The sequence below is a fragment of the Hemibagrus wyckioides genome, linkage group LG09 (genome assembly GCF_019097595.1).
Source record: "Hemibagrus wyckioides isolate EC202008001 linkage group LG09, SWU_Hwy_1.0, whole genome shotgun sequence".
Lineage (NCBI taxonomy): Eukaryota > Metazoa > Chordata > Actinopteri > Siluriformes > Bagridae > Hemibagrus > Hemibagrus wyckioides.
In genome coordinates this window covers 12,606,888-12,632,174 of record NC_080718.1, presented here as the reverse complement: position 1 = coordinate 12,632,174, position 25,287 = coordinate 12,606,888, and the positions used below count along the sequence as shown (strand labels likewise).

The 25,287-nt window shown below is 39.1% G+C and overlaps 1 long non-coding RNA gene across 2 annotated transcripts; it reads right to left on the bottom strand.

Moving 5' to 3' along the window:
* Positions 1–6,846: 6,846 nt before the first annotated feature.
* LOC131358915 (uncharacterized) lies at positions 6,847–24,442 on the bottom strand. Of its 2 annotated transcripts, XR_009205711.1 has the most exons (4): positions 24,208–24,346; positions 13,671–14,240; positions 8,840–9,509; positions 6,847–8,732 (listed from the first exon to the last, which is right to left on the bottom strand). It is a non-coding gene; the product is annotated as an uncharacterized LOC131358915 (long non-coding RNA). The 2 variants fall into 2 exon arrangements; XR_009205710.1 differs by having other exon boundaries at positions 8,840–14,240; positions 24,208–24,442.
* Positions 24,443–25,287: the final 845 nt, after the last annotated feature.

Here is a 25,287-nt window from a genome sequence, read left to right as displayed (position 1 = left end):
AGTTTCTGACCAATGGCATGCGATCGGCTGGATATTATTGATTAATGGACTGTGTTGAAAAATCCTTGCAACCCTACGATCAGCTGCTCCCCTTGCAACAGCACAATGTCCACTCTCAGGTCAGTGACTTTTAGCTTTTTTTTAAGCTACTAATCTGACTTCAAATCCCATTTGCAATGTTGCCACTGATGCCACCTTAATAACGGCTCTTAATTCTCAACTACTCAGGTGACGGTATCCGTGTCTAGAGTTGCTTTGAATAATATCTTCAGCCAAATACATAAACGTGGACCATAAATGTACCCACTCTATACAGACTACACCAGAGAATAAAGCATTTGTCAGCAATGGTCTTTCCCACTGAGGAACAGTCAAATGTGTAACTAAATGTAAACAGCTACGAGCAGAGGAGCGCATAACAGGCTATTTCGTTCAAGCAGTACTCATGTAAAATCATAATTATGGCCAATTAAACATAATAAAAAATAATCAGAGAACCTTTGGGAAAACCATTTAAGTGCAATAAGTAATTAGTCACTTTTCACTAAAGGATTTGATTGTCTTGCTTGAGGGCAGACTGCTGGCTCCACTCACATGGATAACCAATTTTTAGAAATGTCTATGGCCAGTTCTGTTTGTGTGTCTGGCAGCCATTGTGCTTTACCTCATTGTGGGGTTTCTAAATATAGGGTGCAGCCTTGCCAAAATGCTGAGCCATCCTTAAGCCTTTTGCTTAAGCCTCGTTTCAACCATAAGAATGATATTTGCACCAATGGACGATGAATTCCCATGCAACATTCAGACAATATAAATATGCTACAATGTAGTGATGTGATGTGATGGTTTGAATTGTTGGGAATGTTATCAGTGTGTGACAGTGACTGTAGACATTGATGATAGGCTTTGTGTATGTGTGTGTGTGTGTGTGTGAGGGGAAGCAGACCTCCATTCTGTTGCCCAGCCTGAGCAGCAGACTTCAGGGAGAGGGCAGATGGACGAGGATCAAACTTCCTTCTCTCTCTTTCTTACTCGTTCTTGCATTACGTCCTTCATTCTATCTGTAATACATTGTTGTTTGCTATTACTGACAGGTATATAATAATCCACTGAACAAAAAAAAAGGATTGGATAAGATTTTAATTGGTAAAAAAAAATAAAAATCATAATATCAGCTCATCTATTCAATCTACAGCAAACTGGCGTAGAAAAATGATGGCTACAAACAGCATTACCATAAATCAAATACTTGTCTGGCATTCCCCTTCTGGCTCCAAAGGTTAGAACAGATGTTGGGAGAGAGGACAAAATGGACATCATCCCCGCAGAGAGGAGCTTTTTTTTTTCTCCCAGTGGCTATTGCAGGCTCCTTGATATGCTAATGCTGAGCACGAGTGTGGTCCAGACCCACATAGACAGACGGTGGGAACAGACCATGAACTCACTCAATGTACCTTTCCCCTTAATATATGTTCCTCAAGTCTGAGGTCATTAGGAAGTGGAAAAGAAAAGTAGCAAACCCTGTAGGTGTAACTCACTTTAAGACGGGTTTTAGGTCAGAAGAGTGTTTTTAGGGGATACAGTCGCTGCTGCTGATAACCAACAAAGTAATCACTGCTGTCAAACTTCTAGATTTAATTCTCCTTCAGCTACCTGCACCTGAAATTTTAACACTGACTCAGACTGTGTAAAAAATGTTGTCATGATTCCCTCCTTTCTTCGTTCTTCCATATTTTTTTTTATATCTCATACTTTTAATCACCATGTAGATAAGAGAAATGCATCTTGAAGTTATCTAGAATATTAATTAAAAAATAAACATTGTACATTATACATGGCAATTGTTGTAAATGTTCTGTATCCATTTTCACTAGTCATTATTTTTCTTTTGCAATTGCACAAATTTATCTTGCATGCTCCTATGCACACACACACACACACACACACACACATGCTGGTGGCCCCAGCAGCAGCTGGCGGGCCGGGCTGAGTGGAGCTCCTCTAAAGCCGGGCTGTAGAGGCCATGTGGACACTTTAAAGCTCATCTCTGCAGCCTGTGAAGTTGTTAAGGAGCTCTGTACATTGGCGGATGCCACTGAGAATTCCATGCCAGCTGTAGCACGTGGCCTGCACACTAACCCCCCCAGCACACACACTTTTCTGTCTGTCTCTCTTTCTGTTTCTTTCACTCTCCATCTCTGGTGTAGTCTCGTGTCCTGAATGCCATCTGCGCAGAGTAAAGTCTCTACCTGCCTGAGCTGTTTAGAGACCTTCCACAGAGGAGGAGACATTTGTTTCTGGTTTGTTCTGGAAGCTAGTTTAGTGTTTGTGTCGCTCATAAAGAGCATTCTACTGAATTGTTGAACATCTTACTTTATTCTACACCGAGGAACATTATCATAAAACACCATTTAATATATGATGCTCTCAAAGATGTTCTCTCCACAATATGTCATTTAATTAGTAATAAAACCGACTAGTCCTTGCATTCTTACCACGGTGAGAAAAAACCTCTGGACAGATGTGCTCTATTGTTAGGCTGCTGTCATGCTGATGCTAATGCTGAAAAACTCTCCTTTGTGAAGGTAAGGTCAGTATAGATCTGGTGTTCCACTCTTGTATTCACACTTTGTAAGTGTACCGGTGGGGCTCGTTCACAGTCGTGTCACTGCACAGCTGTTCACACTTCCCCAAGTGTACCCCTGTGGATGAGCAGTTCCAGCTGGGCTGCTATCCTCACCTGAGGAGAAGTGTACGAGGGTGTCGTAGTTGCAAACCTGTCCCTCTCACTATATCTCAACTTTTCCTTCCGCTTCCACAATTGCGCGCTTAAGCATGTGTGGCAAAGGCACTGCCACCAACAATCTGGCTCAGAAACGGACCTGGCAGGTTTCTCTGTAAGAAAAGCACTCGGAGCATTCTCGCTCCACCTGACAGGAATCGTGCATGTCTATCACCTTTCCCTTCCCTACATGTTCTTCCTTTCTTTTCCCACAGGAGGAGAAATTACAGCTCGGAGGGCTGTAAAGAAAAGTGTGCGTCCTCAGGATGGGTGTCCATCTGTCTCCAGGAGCGTTTCCTGTTCTCTGCAGCACAGGCTGTTCCTGCACTCACGCCTTCTGTAAGCCTGTTTACTCCGAACCACTTCCCAGGTAATAAAGGACATCTCCATAGTGGTATGCAGAAGGTGCAGAAAGTTCTATGTGAAAGCAGAAAGTTATACTGTATGTTAAGGGTTCAATATGACATATTTTGGAATTGATGTGAAATTACAACTCAGTTCAGAGGGAGCTAGCTAGGTTATGACAACCGATTGCTCCGCTCTCAGATTGCTCAGCTCTCAAAACTCATCCCAGGTATGAGACTGTAGAGTCTTTGATTCAACCATGCTTCCAGCTACATAGCAAATATACCCTTTACACATTATCCTGCTATAGCAGCACTTTATAGCAGCAGTTTCACACTGGCAGTTTAGTTCGAAACAGAGCACAGTTCACATGATAAACTGGTAATGTCAAAGCTGTTATGTGGAGCAGGAAGTGCGGCATGATGCCAAACCTGAGGCTACCTTACTGTAGGTCAGTTGCAGTGGAATTGTGCTGTGATTCTTGTAAATGTAAACACAACTCGTATTCAGGTCTGCACTTGTTCAGGAACTAAAGTATGTTTTAGCCGATGACGACATCATTAGTTTCCACAACATGTGTACCATGAGTGGCAGGGAAACATTAACGGGATACAGAAGAGGTGAAGCACCTTATTCAGGTTTGCAAGTCTTTTTGTTTTGAGAATCAAATCAACAGTCAGAAATCAGGCAGAGGATATTTGATTGATAGATCAACAAATGTCGAAATTAAAGAAAAAACAAGTCGGGGAAACAAAAGTGAAATCAGGAATAGGAAATAACGGAAACATTGATCAGGAATGCACAATATGTACAAAAAACAGAAGTGTTTTAATGTCTACTTTAAGGTGTGGTTACTCTTCATTTCTCGTGCCACTTAATGGTCAAACTACTCTAACATGTTAAACATGTGTACGCAAAGAATATAGTCACCAAATTCAACTTTCTTTCTTCTATTTAGTTAGTCTGGTAATTTATCACATTTGGCTGGATTGATTTTGTCAAATGTGAACTTGTCTAACTGTCTGTGTGGGCAGGCAGAGGTGAAAGGAACAAACAAAGTCATTGTATCCAGGGGGACATTGATCGCTTCTATTTTTCACTTTGCCACATGACTGAGGCAGCATGTTGGGCATGCGGCATCAGCGTCCGCCTGTTTCAAGATGTTCTTCCCTCTGCTATTTGTACAAGGAGAGCAGAGATAGGTTTAGCTATACTTCCCTACCATCTGCTCAGTGGACATATGGGCTGGGGTTATAGGATGGAATGTATGCTGGGTGGGGAAAAGAAAAAAAAATATTCTAGTTGATCTTTGTGCATCTTGTAGCTTAAGACTAGATTTAATTTCTTTCCTATATATACTGCCATTCAAAAGTTTTTGAGCACCTACATGTGCTTTTTTAAATTAAAGTTTAGTTACTAACTAAACAAAATGATACAGAATAGAACTTAAATGTCCTAGCTAGTCTTTAAATGAGTGCTTTATTAAAGACAGGAGCAAGGAGGGTATTCATTAATTAACTGTATAATGTCACAGCGTGCAACGCCACAGCTCCCGCTAATTCAAGGCCATCAAACATGGCCGCCACAGACTCCCACTCCCAGCAGCCACCAGCACTCACATGTTCACAATCTCTGGACGTTTAATCACACACACCTATTTCACATTTAGTCTGTTTTTCACACATCTTATATATATTCTCTGTGTTTTCTTCATTAATTATACACTCCGTGCTGTTTGCCATGACGTTATCAAGCCTTCTTTATTACTAATCTTACAGTTTTGATCTTTGTTGTTTCAGGGTTTTGATTCTCATCTGCCTTTGATAACACTTTGACTGACCCTGGACCGTTTGTTCCTATGATTTGGATTGGTTTTTGGACTGTTTTTCTATGTCTGTGGTTATCACTGTTTTGGGTTCCATTACTTTCGAATGTTCTTTATTTTGTTACGATTTGTATTCTGATTCATTTAGTTTGCTTCCCCTACTTCTTCTTCCTGTTTGTGGGTTCGTCTTTACATTTTGTTTTCTTTGTGTTGCCTTCTGTCTTGTTAAGTAAACCCTTCCCAGTCCCTGATTAGAGTGATAAACGTTTGGGCCTTTTATTATAAAAGAAGTTCAAACCATTTTTCTAAACATTTAATGATAATGATTTCCCAATTCACTTTTACCTCTTCTTCCATGTTGGCAGGTGGACATAAATTAACATCATAGTCAAAACTCAAGCAGGGGATAACTGAACAAATCTATGAACCAAAAGCAAAGGAGAAAAACAGAATGATGACAGTGGACGAATACTCCAGTGCTCCAAAATGCACACAGGAAATGGCCAAACCTCACAAAGAGAGCTGATACATAGCTATTAAGAGCTATAATTTGATTATATTTGATTTGAAATGTAACAATTTGAAACAGGTGCCATCATTATACATGAAATAATGTTTCATCTGAAGGTTCTACATCAAACTGTACAACAGAACATTTCTCTATCTGCTATTTTCATATAGCTTACATTGTTTAGCCCAGATCAGGTATTAATTATAGACAGTGATAACTGCTCGCTCTTCTTCTTGCTACAAATATCTCATTTGGAAAGCAGTTGTATGCTTGCAATCTAGCATAATTAAGTGCTATAATGATTGGGGGCATTATATTAGTAAGGTTTGCATAGCTAAGGGTAGGAGAGAGAGAGAGAGAAAAAAAGATGCTGTTGGATTACTCCGACACAGGTAGGTAAGATTGCAAGCACTAATAATGTATAAATGATCATAATGACCATCTGCTTGCTTATGGAGCTCATCATGTTAATTTAGCTTTTTGCAGATTTGCTTTAAAGCAGTGGTGGAAAGAGAGGAAAATGCACTTGAGTAAAAGTAATGCTACTGTAGTGATGCTACACTTGAATAAAAGTAAAAGTAATGATCAAGATAATTACTTAGTTAAGAGTAAACAAGTCATTACATAACTTTTTTTTGGACATGTCTAAACTATGCTGAAGTTAACTAGAGTGCTGCTAGCTAGCTAGCTTAGCCAAATGCTGTTGTTGTTCAGTAGCTTGCTAGCTGAGTTAGCTAGCTAGTTAGTGTTGATTAATACGTGTGTCCAGCTTCATAGTTAGATATCTAGCAAATAAATATGCACCTCACATATTATGAGTGTTACATGTAGGCTGTAGCAGCTGTAGCATGTGCTTTCACACTGGCAGTTTAGTCTCAAATAGTGAATGGTTCCACATGAAAAATTGGTAAATTGAAAATAAATAAATAAATAAATCAAAAAACTGTCATACGGATCAGGAAGCGCACGAAACGTACTAAACCTGAGACAACCTGTAGGAGGTGGTGTGAGTTTGGTTGCACTGGAATTGTAAAGCGATCCCCCTGAATCTGAACGCAACTCATACTTGCTCAGGAAGCAAAGTAAACTGCGCATGTGTTTAACAGCCTTAGTTTCCACAACATCAGCGTAACATTAGAGGCAGGAGAATGTTGTGGGACACAAAGAGGTAAGGGTTCCCTTATTCAGATATGAGGAGAGGAAACATACTGGAGCAGTTAAACAAAACTCACAAGAATGCAGACATAATTAAAAAAAAAAAGGTGCGTCAATGTGGTTGCACGCTTGTGATGACGTAAGATGAATAGAATAGAATAGAATAGAATAGAATAGAATAGAATAGAATAGAATAAACTTTATTGTCATTGCACAACGAAACTGTGGGTACTCTTCTGAACAACAGTGCACTGAAATATAATACAATGAAGAGCATAGCAATGGTATAGAAAAATAAAAAATACATTATAAAATAATAAACAATTTAAAGAAATACAAAAAACACTTAAAATGTACAAGGAATTCCTATGAAAATTATACAAAATCTAACACCCATGGTGAGGCACCGAGAGCAATCACGCTCAGATTCGGACCTCAGCAAACGTGAGCAGTGTGAAAAACACCTTTAACACAACAGGCATTAGCTACCGAACATTTGAATGATGTCTTAAGTTTAATACAGAGCTTTCATACCGTAATAAAACATCTAAAGAACTTCCTCCAGTAGCTAGTATAGCTCACTGTGTTACTCATTTTTTGCCTGTACATATTTTTTGCACATTGGATGTCAAATGCTGAAATCTCCACAAGTTGTGACTTTTTTAAAAGTTTGTAGATGCTTTTCATTTGCTTTTCATCCTTTGAAACATTTCTAACTGAGGATTGAAATCAAGCCAAGGATATTTATTTGTCTCACGGTCTCAGACATTGCTGCTCCTGCTGCTGACTAAGCAATTCATGAATGAAATGTAGAATTTTGGCAGAAATGATTGGATTTGAAATGAATTACTTAAACTTGACTGATAATCTTCTAGGAGTATATGCGTTATTTTCTAATGGAGCTATAAAAACTCAAGTAAAACTACAGTGATTTAATTATACAAAAAAAAAAAAACACTCTTTCTGTATTCAAGTACTATAACAAGAGTTCATTATTTTCCACCTCTGCTTTAAAATCAAACTGCATTACTTTTCAACATCTTGGCTACATATACAGAGTGAAATCAGTGGGAAATTTACCTTTGCAGTCCACCATAACCCTTATATTCATGAGCACATGTACACTCTCTTGCCCTCTAATTAAGTAAGAGAAAGATGTCTTCCATTTGTCATCTTGACTTATTTGACTTTGCACTCTAGATGAACTATATACACCCATCGCCTCCTGACTGACATCTGCCATTGTGTAAAGAAAGATTTTCTTCAGCCTTCCATATGTCCAGTTGAAGAAACCAAACGCGAAGTTTCCTGCTTGAATATCAGCAACTTTTAATAGCACGTGCAAGCCAAGCAGCTTAATGTCCTGCCACGCAGAGACTTCTAAGCCACATATGTCAGGGTAGGAGTTTTGTGTGAGTGTAATGACTACTGTGGTGCTCTCTACCAGCCCTTATCGGCGAGTTAAACGCATGCAGTCTGTCACGATATGTGTGGATGTGTGTGTGTGGGTAGCAGCAGATTAGCAAGCAGGAGCTGAGCAGATGGGTGCAGACCTCAGCATCCACATGCACAGAGCTGGAAGAGCCGCTTTACTGCTCCTAGCAGGGCCGTATCTAAGGACATTTAGGATGTATGCTGGCCCGGGCTGGGTGAAGAGGGACGGCGTGGTTGCTGATGCTGGCAGCTCGGCACTCGACAGCACTCTTGTAGACTTTGAGCAGAGAACAAAGGAAAATGAAGGAGTGTAGAAAAGTGGGATGATAAATGTAGTGTTTGGGGACACGGGTGGTGACCAGATCTCAAAGTCCTCTGAGAAACAAGTGTGTCATGTCAGTTTTGCTGTCTCTTACACGTGTCTCCTGTCCTTCTCTTCTTCTTCCCTTTTGATTTTTCTCAGTAGAATTGATGCTATAAACGCAGATGTTCACTGTTTTACAAGTCTCGTGAAGAACGTTTGAGGGGAATGACAGTGAGCTGGAAGGTGTGATGTACGGTAGACAGCTGCAGTCTGTACTGGATGTTTGCTGCATGTCTCTTGTGGCCAGGTGTGTGGAGTAGACTGGAGGGTGGTGTGTGGCCTGGACGCTACGTGTGTCTTTATTACTTCTGAAAACCTCCTGAAAAAAATTTGTAAAGCCTGTAAAACAATTTTTCATTAAATTGTTCGATATTGGTGTAGTGTATACACTTTTATGATAACTTTATTTGTCACTTATTCACTCACCCCATTCTTGTTTCTCTCAGTGTGTGGCAGGCTGCATTTGTCACCATTTCCTTACTGCACTGCATGGCTGCTCTGTAGACAGCAGAACTCCTCGGTGGAGCTGTTTCCTGGTTACATATGTGTGTGTATGTGTGTGTGTGTGTGTTGGGGTAGGGTGGGGGAGTTGGGTGTAGAGGAGGATCAGACAGCCATGCTCTAATAAGGACTAATTATCTCTCCTCAGTAGGGATGCTCTGCTCAGGCTCAGGTTTATTGCAGGGTCACCAACAAACATCACTGACTTGCACCAAAATCCACTATTCTAAATTAAAATCTTTGCACTGATAGTGGGGCAAACAAGACAAAGTTATTTCCAGGTCAGCAATTTCATACAGTGTCTTTTAAGTGCAAAACACATTATTCATTCATTTTGCAGAAACTACATTATTCTGAACTGGAGACAATCACAGGGTGCATGGTGGGAGGATTGACCTCAGATAGACCGGCCATACATTACAGGGCTGTGTATGTTGGGTGCTCTGTATACATGCATGTTTTTGACAGTGGAAGGACACCAAAGAATCCAGAGGAAACCCACGTGAACATGGAGAGAGCATGCGAAACTCTACAGACATCAAACCCAAGCTGAGGATCAAACCCTGGAGGTGGTAAAGCTACCCACTGTGCTGCCCTGCAAAACACATTAACAAAGCCAAGACTTAACAGCAAATCAGACTGTGCCAAAAAATATCAACCATAAAACATGAAAGCACATTCAAAAACACGATAACAACCATAACAGCAAATTAAAAAAACATTAAACTCAAAACAGACAGGGAAGTAGGTATTGGCTTTCTCAGCAAATGCTGCGTTCACACATACAGCGACTCACAGCAGCAAAGCAGCTGGACATCATTCATTGTCAATGAGACCTGTGAGTTCTGACTACATGACTGACAGAAACTGTTGGCGACTACATGCAGGTTTGTCCAGTGATGTGAGAAAACTTGAACTTTATGCAAATATGGAGCGACTCGGTGCACCGATGAGAGTGAAGCCAGAAGGGCACATGTGATATGTGACAAAGCACACACACACTGATCTTGTATGATATGATGTAGATATACACTGCTGGATTTTATACACAAACACTCTGTTTCATTTTAGCAACAAGAAAATTGTTTTTGAATGCTTGTTACTCCACCCACTGATAAATGTTATTACTATGGCAACCAGTTGTAGGAACACCTACTTCATAGTACAGTGACTGGAAATCACTGTATGTATGAACGCAGCTTCAGTCTGAGAGACTGCATTAAATAGAGAGCTGCAGGATAAACAGAAACAGATAGGTAGATCAATGTATCAGTGTTTTTATTTGTGTGCATCCAGGGCAGTCATATGAAAGAGATGTGCTGTTTGTACAGCATTAATATGAGTATATGGACACTGAAATCATTATAATAGGAGCTTGGGTTATTCAGAAGAAAGAACAGCTCATCTTTAATGTTGGGCATTAAAATGTTGGGCTTTTTTTCAAGGCCAATAGATGGAAAATGCACAGTTCTTTTCCCTTGACGTTAAGGTGTCCAATCAGCAGTGGGATTGTGATGTCCAATAAGAACTTCTTTCCCTTTCCATTTTGATGTACTGCTGTTTGTTGTTGGTTTTGCTGTCAGGGATTTTCAAGGTGACGGAGTGCAGACCTTCACGGCTAACACAGTGAATATAGACAACACAAAACATGCAGACTATGGGCAAGACTATGGCAAGTAAAGCATCAAACAGACATGTGTTCAACAAGTATGACACTCGATACATTTACATGCAACCATGTAATCTTTTAGGAATCGTATTGATGGCTTGATCAGATTGAAAAGATTTTCTAAAGGTTTGGCGTAGATCCAAAATAATCTGGTAAATAGGAAAATAATTGGCATATAAACACCCAAATCTGAACATTTTCCCAGTCAATAAAAAACCCACAAAGTTTTAAAGAGGTTTCGTTTGGAATCTATGTAAATGAATATCTGAATCAGACTGCAGTGTTTAAGGTACGTACATTCTGAATCAGTAATCTTATTGAATTCATTCAGATTGACAAAAGTGAGCGTTGTGTATTTATATCTAATGCAGAAAGCAGAAATTAGGTAGAGGTGCTGATTCTGGGAAATACAGAACAGGGAGATGTGTCAAATTACATACAGGGGTTGATGGGTAATGAAGTCAAGTGAATAACCGTGACATAATGACGTTTGCTATCATGTTTCCAAAGTTGCCCTTGTGTTTTAGTTCGGTTGTAGAGTTCTCTGATTTGTCTTTATATTTTTGGTTGGTTAATGTTAAATGTTGTGCACACAGGAGCAGCTGTAATTTCATCCTTTTCCCATGAAGTACTGTGGCTGAAGACCATGCACATGTGCTGCATAGACTACTCATCATACTGGAAAGTATACACAGATGCATCCTTTTCTTTAGGTTGTTTGACAATCCATTATAGAGCCAGCCGCACCACTGAGACCACAGTTTCTCCTTCAAGCAGCTACTTTATTGACAGCTTTTAGAATGTGAGGAAAACTTTCTGAGCTAAAATGTGTGAATAAAATAACATGAACAGCTTTTAATGCTTTATTTTCTGCTCTCATATTTGTACCTTGAATTGTTCTTCTCCTATATAACTTATAGTTACAGAGAAGAAATACATTTCAGGTAACTATCATGTTTTACAGTTCAAGTGCAATCATTCTAGTTTTAACACAAATCTATTTTGTTTTCTATTAAGTAATCAACTGTTCACTGATGGGAGTGCAAATATTCTATTATTATATTGTTACTGATATCTAAGGGGCAGTAGTAGCTCAAGTGGTTAAGGTTCTGGGTTGTTGATTGGTGTTCAAGCCCCAGCACTGCCCAGCTGCTACTGTTGGGCAATTGAGCAAGGTCCTTAACCCTTTCTTCTCCAGGGGCGCTGTATCACAGTTGTCCCTGCGCTCTGACCTCAACTTCCTCAGCTGGGATATGTGAAGGAACAAATTCCGCTGTAATGTATGTGTGGTGATAATAAAGGCTTCTACTCTCTATTATATTGCTAATCCTTGTTAAATATTTTCACTTGTGTTTCTGTGATTTTGTGTGACATTGTAATAGTAGCTCTGATATCTGATATCTGCCCTATTTTCTAATATAGCCTTTGACTACTTCTTTGACCCACTTTCCTACACTTATGACATATTATACTTGCTGTTATTGATGACTGTTCCTTTAATAAGGAACTGTCTGAGCAACAGTTTCTTCTTCCCCTCTGTGACAAGATAGCTGAACAGTGGAACTTACAGAAGCATAAAATTGCTAGTTCTTCTTCACTGTGTACATGTGTACTCGCTATCTGTTTGGGATTTAACAAGCAAGACTGGACTCTTGCCAAATCATTGACTGCTTAAGGTCCTCATGAGGATTAAGCTCTCACTTGAGGGAATTGAGAGGCCTTATGGGAAACCCATATTATTTTAACAACACATGCGTAAGGGCCTCTTCTTTATATTAACACCTTTATAAAAGAGAATCTACTGATTGCTTTCATTCTCTGCAGCAACAGAATGTGTTTGGCTCCACATCAGTCTCATGACCAGGACATGATTTTTACATTGTTTTCAATTACTGCTGTGCCTCCAAATCTCTAATAATGCAGTCCAAATAGAAAGCTGGATCTGGATTTCTTTGCAAATTTGATGCTTAACTGTTTTTTTTTCCAGGACACAAAAGGAAGTTGCTATCTGTGTTCCTCATTTTCTCTCACTTCCGTTATTACTGAATGAATGCAAATAAAGAAGAAGGAAACAAAGGACAAAGTGTGTCTCATGGCAGAAGCATTTGTATAGAGAAGCCTAGTTCCTTACTGGCTTGTTTGTTTTCTAGCTAATGCTGCCTAGAAAGGGCGCAATGCTAATTAACTAATTTAGCTTAGCTCGGCCCTCAGGTCCTCAAGATGACGGAGCCAAACTAATGCAGCATGTGCTTTAGGTTGTGTGTGTGTGTGAGTGTGTGTGTGTGTGTGTGATTATCTACACACCCTCCCCTGCTTCTTAGATCAATGGCACGGTCAATCCTCCCAATGCTGAGCCCATGTGACAGTGGGCATTAAAGAGGTGAGCAGTCTGCTTCTCACCTGCAGTGTGTGTGTATGCGTGTCTGTGTGTGGGAGAGAGAGTTAGCATATGCTAGCACACTGAGTAATGCGGTTAAAAGCAAGCTTAGCCACCATGTCCAGCTGACCTTCTGTGTTCAGACTAATGTCCCAGACCAGATCAGAGAAGGGATTTGTAATTGCAGACAACAAAGAGGAAGATGGGAGATAGACACATAAAATGACCCACAAGATCTTAGGATGAGAAGATGAGAAACCGTTGTAGATTATATTCATTGGTAGTGATTTCTCTTTTCCCCTCTCAGTCACATGCAAGTGCAGGAGCTTGGTCTTAAACCCATTAATGACATTCAGCTGTGTGTGTGTGTGTGGTTGAGATACACAAAAGGAGTAAGTGGCCAAAGCAGATTAGCAGGATCTCACATGTTGCATAACAGATCTTTCAACCATGTCTGAACCCAGTCTTGCCAACCTGGAAGATTCTCAGCTAAGCAAAGTAGAATCTACATTTTAATAACACCTGAAACACACACTGACACAGCAGACCGGAGGATCTGTTTGTCTGTGTTAACAACGACTAAAGTTCTTGAATGGCTAAAATGTATACAGAGCTCATAATAGGTGTATTACAGTAGATACTCTACAGTATGTCCACACATATGACGTTTCATACACAGATGTGGATTTTATGTTACTTACACTACTCACAAAAAGTTAAGGATATTCGGTTTTTACGCTGGACGAGGGACCAGTGGGCCTCAGTGCTGTTCTCTAATGAAAGTCGATTCACGATGAGCAGAAATGATGGCCGCCAATGATATTGGAGACGTCAAGGAGAGCGCTATGCATCAGCCGCTGTTGTCACCAAACGAGCCTTTGGTGGTGGTGGTGTTACAGTCTGGGTAGGTGTGTCTACTCAATACAGAACTGCCCTACGTCTTGTGAATGGTACAGCATCATTAATACAGTCATTGTGCCCCTGCATGAACAACACAGGCCTAATTTCATCTTCATGGACGACAATGCTCCAGCTCATCGAGGTCGCATCATTAGGGAACGGCTGCTGAAGGCTGGGGTACCTCAGATGGAGTGGCCTGCACTTTCTCCAGACCTGAATCCCATAGAAAACCTATGGGATCAGCTGAGTTGCCGCGTAGAGGCTCGTAACCAGAACACCCCAGAACCCCGACCTGAGGGCCGCCCTTCAAGAAGAGTGGAATGCCATGCCTCAGCAGACAATAAGTCGACTCGTGAATAGCAGGAGACGTCGTTGTCAAGCTGTAATTGATGGACAAGGGCACATAACAAATTATTGATACATTGACATTTTTTGTTGTGATATACCCACCACTGTTGTTGGCTTTTGTTTCAATAAATTGTTTGAGATGAGGAAATCACCACTGCATGCTTCTACTTAAATGCCCTACTTTCATGATATAATATCACTGTAGTGTGAACTTTTTACATTTTCCATAAATTTCACCCAAAAGCCAAATATCCTTAGTAGTGTATGTTAATGGTGGTGCAGCTGGTAGAATTGCTGCCTCGTTGCTCTACGGCCCCTGGTTCGATTCTGAGCTTGGGTTACTGACTGTGTGAAGCTTAACATGTGCTCTCTGTGTTTATGTGAGTTTCTTCCCCCTGCCTAAAAACATGCTGGTAATCAGTTTTGACTGGTAGGTAGATTCAGGATCCACTATGATCCTGACCAGGATAAAGTGGTTACTGAAGCTGTATGAATAAATTGTTATGATTGTGCATCTGAACAGATATTTGTAGTAATAAGGCTTTTTTTTTTTTTTTTAAATTGGTGTTCATCACTCCCTAGACAAACTTTAAATCAATGGAAATACACTTTCTGAACAATTTATTAAGAAACCCTGCATCTGTATTCATACATATATCTGCTAAGCCTGTCATGAGGCAGCAGCTCAGCACATAAATGCATGATGGCATGGGTCAGGAACAATAGTTAGTATTAAGATCAAACATCAGGTTGGGGGAAATTTATTTAGGTCCATGTCATAGTCGTTAGTGGTAGACAGGCTGATTAGAGTGTTTCAGAAACTGCTGATCTGCTGGGATTTTCACAAATAACCATCTCTAGACTTGTGGGAGGAAAAACACGCACACAAAAAACCCCACCCAGTAAGCAGTAGTTCTGCGAGTGGCACACTTTGTTAATGAGAGAGGTCAAAGGAGATTGGAAAGTCTTGTTCAAACTGACAGGAAGGATACATCTTGTGGAATCCATTCCATGAAGAATTGAGGATGTTTTGAGTAAAAAGGAAGGCCTTACCCAGTACAGAGTTCCTAATAAATTGCTCATTTTGTGTATACTTATAACTGAGATAACAGTTTCTATAAAGGTTAAAGAAATATCCTTAGAAAAGCTTCACCACATCAACTGTAAGTGTTTCTATGTCAAATTACAACATGGCTTTTTAAACATCTCCCCCACCCTTTTTATTAACTTTATATTATGTGGTATGTCCATCAAACGAGTCCCTGTGAATGAGTGGTTACTATAGAAACAATAGCATATTAGAAGGAGTGCATTAATATAAACCTGTGATTTGCCTTGCAGCCTGAACAATTGTCATTGCTACCCTTAAAGGAAATGATTCTTCTGGAATTAAGAATTCAACATCTCTGCAATGTAATCATAAATATCAGCGGATATATAAAACCCGGGCGTATGCTATAGTGCGCTGTAATGCAAGCTCAGACTCCACAGTTCCTTTCAGCAGAGTAGGAGTGTGCGGGGTGTATGGGGGTTTAAGTAATAAGCCTCATCACTATGGAGACAGCAGATGCAGCTGTGGTGGTGGCAGCAGCAGCAGCAGCAGCAGTATGGGCCCACTGAGAACCATAAACACAGGCAGGCCATGACTCCCACTAATAGATCTCTTAGGAAGGGTAAGAAGGAAAAAAAATAAAGGAAGGAAGAACTGAAATGCCTAGAGGTGGGTGGGCAAGCACATTTTGTAGACATCCATGAAAAACTGTGTGATCAAAGGACGCTTAATAATTCATACTGTAAATCAAAATGGTTCAAATTGAGCTGTGGAGATATGGCACAGCGTAGCCATAAAATGTATAATACTGAGACTGCAGAACATCCACACATCATATGACTTCAGTTTGTAACGTGACTACATATTAGCTCCATCATGTATTTTTGTCTTGGTTTAATTGAAAATCTTCATCAGAGTAGAAGGCATGAGGCTTCAAGGAAAGAAAAATGTACTTGGTGTTGTTATTCTATTAGCTTAGATTATTATTTAATAAGATCTATATTGGTTGTGTAATGTGTAAAAATCTTCATGTTTATAAAAATCACTACATGGAAATTCGAGTTGGAAATGATTTTTAAAAGGAAATCTTGGTGTTTATTTGAGCCAGAATCTTATCATATCCTCCTTTTTTGAATTACTGGCATGTCTATGTGAATTGGGAGGAAACTGTAGAACCCTGAGGAAACCTATGTGAACATGAGGAGAACTCTGGACCCTGGAGTTGTGAGGCTAGGATTGACCAGGTACGATTTTAAATAGATCGTAGCGAATATTCATTCTCCGACAACCTGAAAACTACAACCAGAATTTTATCATGATAACATACTGCATACAAACAACAACAACAAAAAATTACTGACTGCTCTAACAACTGCCCTTAGATGATCAAATTATGAAATGTGTATATTAAATTTGTTTTGCATAAATAAAACACATCGCAGGAAATTCATCTCTATGGTAAACACATAGCAATTAAACACATCAACACATATGCGAGAGATACATTACAGAGGAATTAGAGGAAAAATTGCTGGAGGATTCAATATCTGTATCTATATATTCAATATCTGTCTTCAGCCATAACAGTAAATGTGAGTAAAGTGATTGAGCTATCAACAGCAGTAAGATGTCAGATAGTGTATGGAGTAAATTATACGCATATAGCAATCTGGAATTTCACAGCGAATTTGTTCCAGGTGCATACTTCAGACACAATAGCTAACCAAAAACAATACAGTGTGACAAAAGTATCACAGAAAGCAGAAAGGTGAAAAGATAACAAAAAGGTGAAGTAGTTAATGACAGCATTGTGAAGGATACATTATTATTATTATTATTATTATTATTATTATTATTATCCACATACCCATTCACACACTACAGACAATTTAGAGATGCCAATCAGCCTACAACAAATGTCTTTGGGAGGAAACTGGAGAACCCAGAGGAGAACATGCAAACTCTACACACACAGAGCAGAGACCCCCTTTCTTCTTCTTCTTCTTCTTCTATTCCATTTTACTAAACAACAGGTACAGACTCGCACAACAGCATTCATCAAAATCAGTGGAAATGGTTGAGGTGCTATGAATATCATCGCTATCATACAGTCACTTGAAGAGGAAGCTGAAAATACTTCATCTTGTCAAGGCTGTCAGACTGGATAGTCATGAGGCCTTGTGCTGACATGTTGTATGGAGTGCTACAGGAACTGATCAACTTTGAGCCTGGAGTAGACCTCAGGCATAACAACAGACTAGATATGCTACTCAGAGAGCAGATTCAACTTGTGCTTAGATTTTTCTTATACAATATTCACTCGAGAATATTGAGAAGTATTACTCTTGTATTATCTGCCACTGCTACAATATATCATTCTGTAATTCACATTTGGGGCACAGGGAAATTTAGAATGGCATTCAAAAGCGATATATAAATATATAAATATAAGACTATTAATTAATTAAATAATGAATAGTATGATTGACAGAGAAAGTCAGTAGAAAGGTTTTTTTGCTGCCAGCAGAGACAAAATCTTAATCTTTAAATAGATAAAATTCTGATAGACTTTATTCATTATTTTATATGTTTACAAATAGAAATAACTAATTAATTGCAAGATTAAATTGTCTACACACATTACAGTTTCATGACCTTGCTTTAGTATCTCATGGCCACATTAACATCAGGCACAGGGAAAAAATATCAATTTTTATTTATTTATTCCCTGGCTGCAAGTGCCAACAGCATTTTTTTAATACAATGTCTAAGCTCCACACTATAGGTGTGTGCAAGATTTTTTATTTCTTTAGACTGCAAATACTATCTGCTTCTTCAGACTGCAGTTTTGGTCAGAGATTTTTCAGGCTTGAAGGCAAATGCATGTCTTTAAAGACAATGATCTAGATGCTATTAAAAACCCATCTTGGCCAGGTCTAATCAAGAAAATCTGGCAACCTTGGAGGAGTGATCTTTATGCTGGTAATTTAAATAATCAGAATGGGTAGCCCAGAAAATCAAAGCAATCTTAAGCACCTGTGTAGCACCACTTTGCATATGGGGATCTTTCTCTGTGAAAATATTAATATCAAGTAAGTTTTGAATTTAAGTCTTGTTGCTTCCAATCTGCTCCACCTCAGACCTCTGGTCCACCTCAGACCTCGGTTGAAGATCTTACATTTTTCAAATCAATCACCTGTTCAGTGTTGACGAGGTGAACATCTACATATTCTTGATGGCTTATTGATTATAGAGTTCATCTAACCATAATTTCTGAGGTATTAGGACATTATGTCTAAAAGGATAGTAAATAGCATGACCCATTTTCTCCCTTTCTGTTTACCCTTTACATCAGTACTGTCCAGTCTTATCCATGAGAAATCATCATGGCAATATAGAAAGTTTTCATTCCATCCAAGCAGGAGCACGCCTGAGACCTCCCAATAGTCAGCTGAAAACAAACACCAGTGGAAACAAATAGAATTAGGTGTGGCTTACTTGGTCTGAACGGAAACCGTGCAGTGACACCAGCTCACTGTAGATAACACTGGACACCTGTGCACTATACTTTGGAGTCATGTGACTTGCAAGACGGTCTCATATGATTATAAAATGAAGATGATGGCTGGAAGAAGGCAAATGACTCCTATGCTTTCACAGACGTAAAGCAGATATTGTACCTAAAATGATGTATCTGGATCTGTACCAAGACCTGACTTTACTTTTTTCCTCCATTTATTTGATCATTCTGTTCAAATGTTTCAGGTTTATTTTTTACACTGAAATAACTAACTGTAGACACTGGAATATGTATAGTATGTTAACAAAAAGTACAAAAGATAGTAAAATAAATATTAGCTATGTGTAGTGCCTGAGCAGTCTCAGAAGAGAATAATAAGCAGATAAAAGAAGCAAGCATGATAAGTAGCACATGTTGATGTCATGTAATAAAATGAGGCAATAAAATGACACCCTAAGAAGACATTTTTTGTCATTAGGTCAAAAGTAGATCCCTAGACAATTTCTCCCAATGACACACACATCAGTTTGATGAGTACCTCCAGCATTAGGCTGATCTCTCACATATTTATTTATTTTTTAGTTTTTAGTTTGAGTGGTTAAAAAGCCTGACCTTCTGGACCATATGGTGCTCCACACTACACCTTCTCCTGAGCCAGAACCTCGCCTGCCACGTCCAGACTGCTCACTAATATTCCAGTAATCCACATGATTATGGGAGTGGTTATTAAAACGAATATGGGTGGTAGCTGAGAAGCAGATGTCTGATGACCCACATCTGTGTGTTCATGCTGAGTGGAATGAGTGGGATGAGCATGTGTGTGTGTCAGCTATGGGCCGGTTGCTCTGCTGTCCACCCAACACTGCCAGTGGTGCTGTGTGCTCATCACTGCCCTTCAGAGAGCTCTGAGATTCACATGTTTAAAAAGGGATTTGACCTCCACAGCAGATCATCTCTAAATATCTTAAACCACCCAAAGCAATGTTCTCACCTCCTCCTGTATGTCCAAAAGTGTCTAATTACAGCATATACCAGAAAAAGACACAAAAACAGCAGTATGGACATACATACTGCAGTATGTCACTGTTCTGTCATTGTTCTATTGTGTCCATCAGATAAATCAGCTGTAAGACAAAAAGGTATGGATTAAGTCATGCCCAAGAGCATGTTTAGGATATGGGTATACAAGCAATGCAACAATAGGGGCTCTGTAGTGTTGATTTCTCCCTTTAGCTCTATTGATGTAACATAGTAGGCCAGATTCAGGTGTTTCACAACCACCATGCCATTCACCCAGCTCCTGTCTGACTTTCATTCACCACCCTATAGCCTATATAGAGCATTTGTGACCCTGGAGAACCATTATCAGCTGAAGGCTGCTAGCAGGGCAAACAGAACAGAAGGCTGAGACAGGTTTTTCAATTTAGCAAGTTGGATTAAGAGTACAGAGAGCAGAGAGACTTAAGGAAAAACTTGTTTAAAACCTGCACTGGCAGAAGAGCAATTTCATCCCCTCGTTTCATTTTTTTTCTTCCAAACTACAGAGTGGAGGTCATTGGTCCACATGAGTTAATGTCTTTTTTCAAGTGTTTAGGTTAATAGGAACAACCATTAGTGTTATTTTGTACTCATTCTCATTCTCATCCAGTCCTGTCAATACAGGACATCTCTCTGGATAGCAATACTAAAGACCTCTGTGTAAGATTGACAGCCAAGGCCAGTGGGGTGACATGGCACAGTGGCCCTATCATAATGGCTGCTCTTCCTGAACCCAACTCGGCTTGTAACAACCACTGAAAGCCATTTACTCCAGCCGTTGTTAAAGCCCCACCATCATCATCATCATCATCACCACCACCATCATCATCATCATCATCATCATCATCATCATCATCATTACAGCACAGCAGAGGGAGACAACCAGTGTTTCCTGAAACCATCTTCCTCCGACTGCCATAAATCAAAGGGAATCTGCGGGAACTTAATTAGCTTAATTGCTATGTTTGCTCTAACATAACACTGATCACTCCACCGATCCAGCTACAGCATTTGAATAGGGGTAAAACAGATGGCACACTTCAGGTTTTTTTCTGGCCTCATAGAAAAGCATCTGGGGAAGATGATCAGAGTTGTTGGGGGCCATAGTTTTCAGTGGGCTTGGGGGTTGGTTTGTTGGAAATATTTGAATTTTTACCCCTTTAGCCCAAAATACACTCTGGTGTAGTAACAGCATGTGCTGATATGTAAAGGCAGATTTCTCAGCAACGTGCGTATTGCTAGTGTAGAGAAGGGTCAATAAGAGCAGAACGATAATAAAAATAATAATCTGAAAGAACTATTTACATTCATTCAAAGCCTATTACTTACTTCCTCATTGCTGTGTTGCAATCTGACCCAGAGAGGAAGCATTCGTCTATTCCACTAAACACCTGACTATAGATCATTAACTGTGGTAAATGGCAAGTCAAGGTGACTGGACTTGTGTTGTAAGATGCTTTATACTCATTCAAGGAAGTTGTATGAAATGAATGAGTAAGCTTCACTATCTGTACAGTTAAATCCCAACAAACATTGAAAGATTCTAAAAACAAGTCCATGCACCTTGACATATCACTGCTATACATCCAGCTTGTACAAATATAATTTCACACTTTCCTTGGAAATTCCTAGAGTTTAAACAGATGATTAAACATGGTCTGTATCTTGTCTTGTGTCATTCTCAAAATATTATTAGTTGCTTTGCTGGAGGGTTGTGTGCATGTTCGTGGTATTCAGGGACTCTTCTTTAAAAAAACTCTTGTTTAACACCATTTTCAGAATTTAAAGTGCTTTGAGTGCTTGAGTGTTTTAGTTTAAAGCTTACAGCAATTAAGATATTTGAGTGTCTTGTTATTGTTGAACTGTCTGGTCATTCTCTCGGGCTACAAGCACATTTAAGGGTTCTTTTGAAGTAATCATTATGTTGGCTTGACAGAGCTAATACTGTCCTCCTTATTCAGTCTGCCCCTCAGCTTGCACTTATGACTTAGAGGGAGTTTGGTCTTAATGCCTTATCTAGTTTAGCTGGGTGATAGTCATAATGTATACACAGACAGGCATACCCTATTTTCCAGGAAATGTAAATCACATTCCAACATGATAAATTGTCCTTGGGGTACATGGGAGGTGAACTGACTTGCATTATCCTATCCATTAAAAAAAGGTTAGATCTCTGAAGAAAGTCAATAAATATAGTCAATAAATATAGTGTGACCATATTACCACTAGTGCGACCATATTATTATTATTATTATTATTATTATTATTATTATTGTAATTGTTGTTATTTTCAACAACTGCAATAATAATTCTAAAATAAAAACGCTTTGAAAAGGCTTCAAAAGTCTAATCAAGTGGACATAAGTGTTCTCCTTTAAATTGATTGAATTTGTAAAGAATTGGTTTGTGACCAATTTTTACACTGGAGCTAACTAAAGTAACAAGTAAGATTATAATCATCATTTCATGCCAATATGCCACAAATTATATTATAATTGTCTAAATGTTTAACTAATTAATACAGTAGTGCCCCGTTTTACGTTGTTTCGACTAACGTTGATTCCGACTTTATGTCGCTCATCCTTAAATATTAAATTGAAAAATTAAATCCAATTCACGGCGCTTTACACAACCTTACGGCGGTCCCTCCCTCACATAGTAACAATGAAAAATGGCTAATAAAACCAAACTAAACAAAATTCTTTTTATAAAATAAGAAAATTCGCATATTATATTATTTATATATAATAATAATAAATAATAATAATATTCAATATAAAAATAGTACTGATACCACACAGGAAATATTAGAAACAATAGTGTCATTATAGGAAATAATATGCAGCACTTTATAGGGGCATTTCCGACTTACGGCGAAAATCGACTTACGCCGTGTCTCTTGGAACCAATTAACGATGTAGGATTAATGTTTATGTTAATGTTTTCAATGATATAGACTTAAAGCACTTATGTATGTCGATCTGGATAAGAGTGTCTGCCAAATGCCAGAAATGTAAATGTAAATGTAGGGTGGGGTATGAATGTATGGTAAACATTTTTTTTCTTTCATTCATTCATTCATTCATTCATTCATTCATTCATTCATTCATTCATTCATTTATTCATTAATTTATTTAATCAATCAATCAATCAATCAATCAATCAATCAATCAAATAATCTTCAGTAAGCAATTTATCCTGGTCATAAAATAGAAAGTAAACTACACATTTTAAGTATATAGAGTAAATCCATGTCAATTCATGTTTCAAAGGGCCTTCCACTACAGATTTGTACTTTGGTTCTATTTGATATGTCACACACTTATTTATGATTAAACAATAAGTGGTTTTGAGGAGAGTGTGTGATACTTTTAGCATGACACTAACTGCTGCTCACAAGACTTGATTACGTATTAGCTGTGCTTCCTTCGTTAATTCAGCGCTAAGCTAACCGAGACTAACATCTTATTTGACTACTATTTAAGGTAAATTTGAAAACCTGGACATGATGTTAAGCATATCAGCCCCCATGACCTTAACAAAAGTTGTTACCACTTTGGCATCTCTCAGCAGGTGGCTGAACATACGTTTGCAAGTTTTACCCAGACTTTTTTTCCAAAACTTTCTATGGATACATTCATATGTTGAAAGATCTTAAACAAGGTTAACACAAGGTACATTTTTTTGTGCTGTATACATTTACAAAAGGACCCAAGAAGCATAAAAAATACTTGACAAAAAAATGTGGCTTTTTGAGAACAGATGCATTTTTAATCTAGAGCTTGCTCTCTGTGATCAAAACAGTTTCCACACAGGCAGTGTCTGGCTCCTGGGAAACCAGGCTCTTTTCTATAAGCTTCCCTTTTCTGCACTGGGGTTGAAGGTCTCTTAGTTCACCACCGCCACTGTGAAATAACAACGTGTTTATGGAAGAGGAGCCAGTGGGTTAGATAAGAACAGCTCTCTGCTGCAGCTTTACACAGTTTCTCCTACCCCATTGGTTGTGCAGTGAAAGGGAGGTGGAGAGGGCAGCATCGGGGTGAAGCTTCTCCCTCAAAGCTGTGATGAGCTTCAGCCTGTAGAGAGCTTCAACCCTAGCAGTACTGTTCCTTCAAAGCAGACTGGTGCTTGTCAAGGAAGTTCATGGGAAGGTTCAGAGTTTCAGAGACTTTGATTCCTGCATTCTGACCCTGACACCAAATGCATTTTTATGGCATGTACTAAGCTCCATTAGAAATTCAACATATTCTAAGTTTTCAAACATGACATTGAGCAATATTAGTGTGAATGAGATACAGCACAGAGAGGACCTTTGGTGATATTCTATCAGAAAAATGTAAGTGGCTATGTTACCTTAGGAACAACATTGAATATAAAGTGTTTGGCTTACTTCATTCAGCAGGTTTCTTAGAAATAAAATATTTATAAATTCACTGAGCATTTTGACAGCAGCTGAAGGCAAGTTTGATCTGCAGCACACTCTTTTCGGTCCTCTATTCTGATAGTCCAGACGCTTGTGTGTGTGTGTGTGTGTATGAGAGATGAAAGAGGAAGAGAAAGAGGGAAGCATTCTGTCTGGCTCTTGCAGTATTTTATAATTCTCATGCTCACTTTCCTAGAACATCCATGACAAACCTCCACTTCTTCACAATTTTTCACACTTCATGACTACATGACACAACAACTCATTATCATTTGGTGTAACCATTTCTATACAGAACGGTGTAATTCTTGAACAGATCCTATCAGTACACTAGTAAAATAGCCTTTCACTCACCTCATGCCTCTACATTTCCCAGCAGCCTCCCCAACCTCAGGCACTTATCTAATTAGCCCTGGGAAAAGCTGAATTATTAATGTCACCTAAATCATTCAGAGCGCCTGGCCAATGTCTGCCACGTTTTTCTAAACACAGGAGCCAGCGGAAGCAGGTCGATAACGTCTCCACCTTTTGTCCCAGCCTTTCTTTTGTTGCCAGTCTTTTGTTCTATGAAAGATGTTTGTCCAGATCTTCAGTTACATACCACTCTTGAGTGACACAATAGTTTAAGTAGATCCTGTCATATGCCTCTTCAGATGTGGTATTTGTTAAATGTCAGAAATATTAAGCTCATTTAATGACATGTTGTTGTGCGGGAATGATTGACATGTTTGTTCTTTTTCCAAGCAGCTTGATTTAAATGAAATGATTGGATTAAAGGCACAAGCACTATGAACATCTGCATATGTCAACTGTTTAAATTCAGACCGTATTCCTGGCTTTTTAGTGTAGTTTATCTGCTAATATATAAGTCCTTCCCTTGAAGCTTCTCTGAGGTCAGAAGGTTGATACTACCGACCACCTCTTAAATATCAAGCTGGAACGAAAAAACAAATGTGGCATTAACTATGTAACCGTTTGTTGAATATGTTTTGAGCAGAGCATCCTTCAGACCTGAGTTTCTGTGTTAGATTTGTTCTGACTTGATTC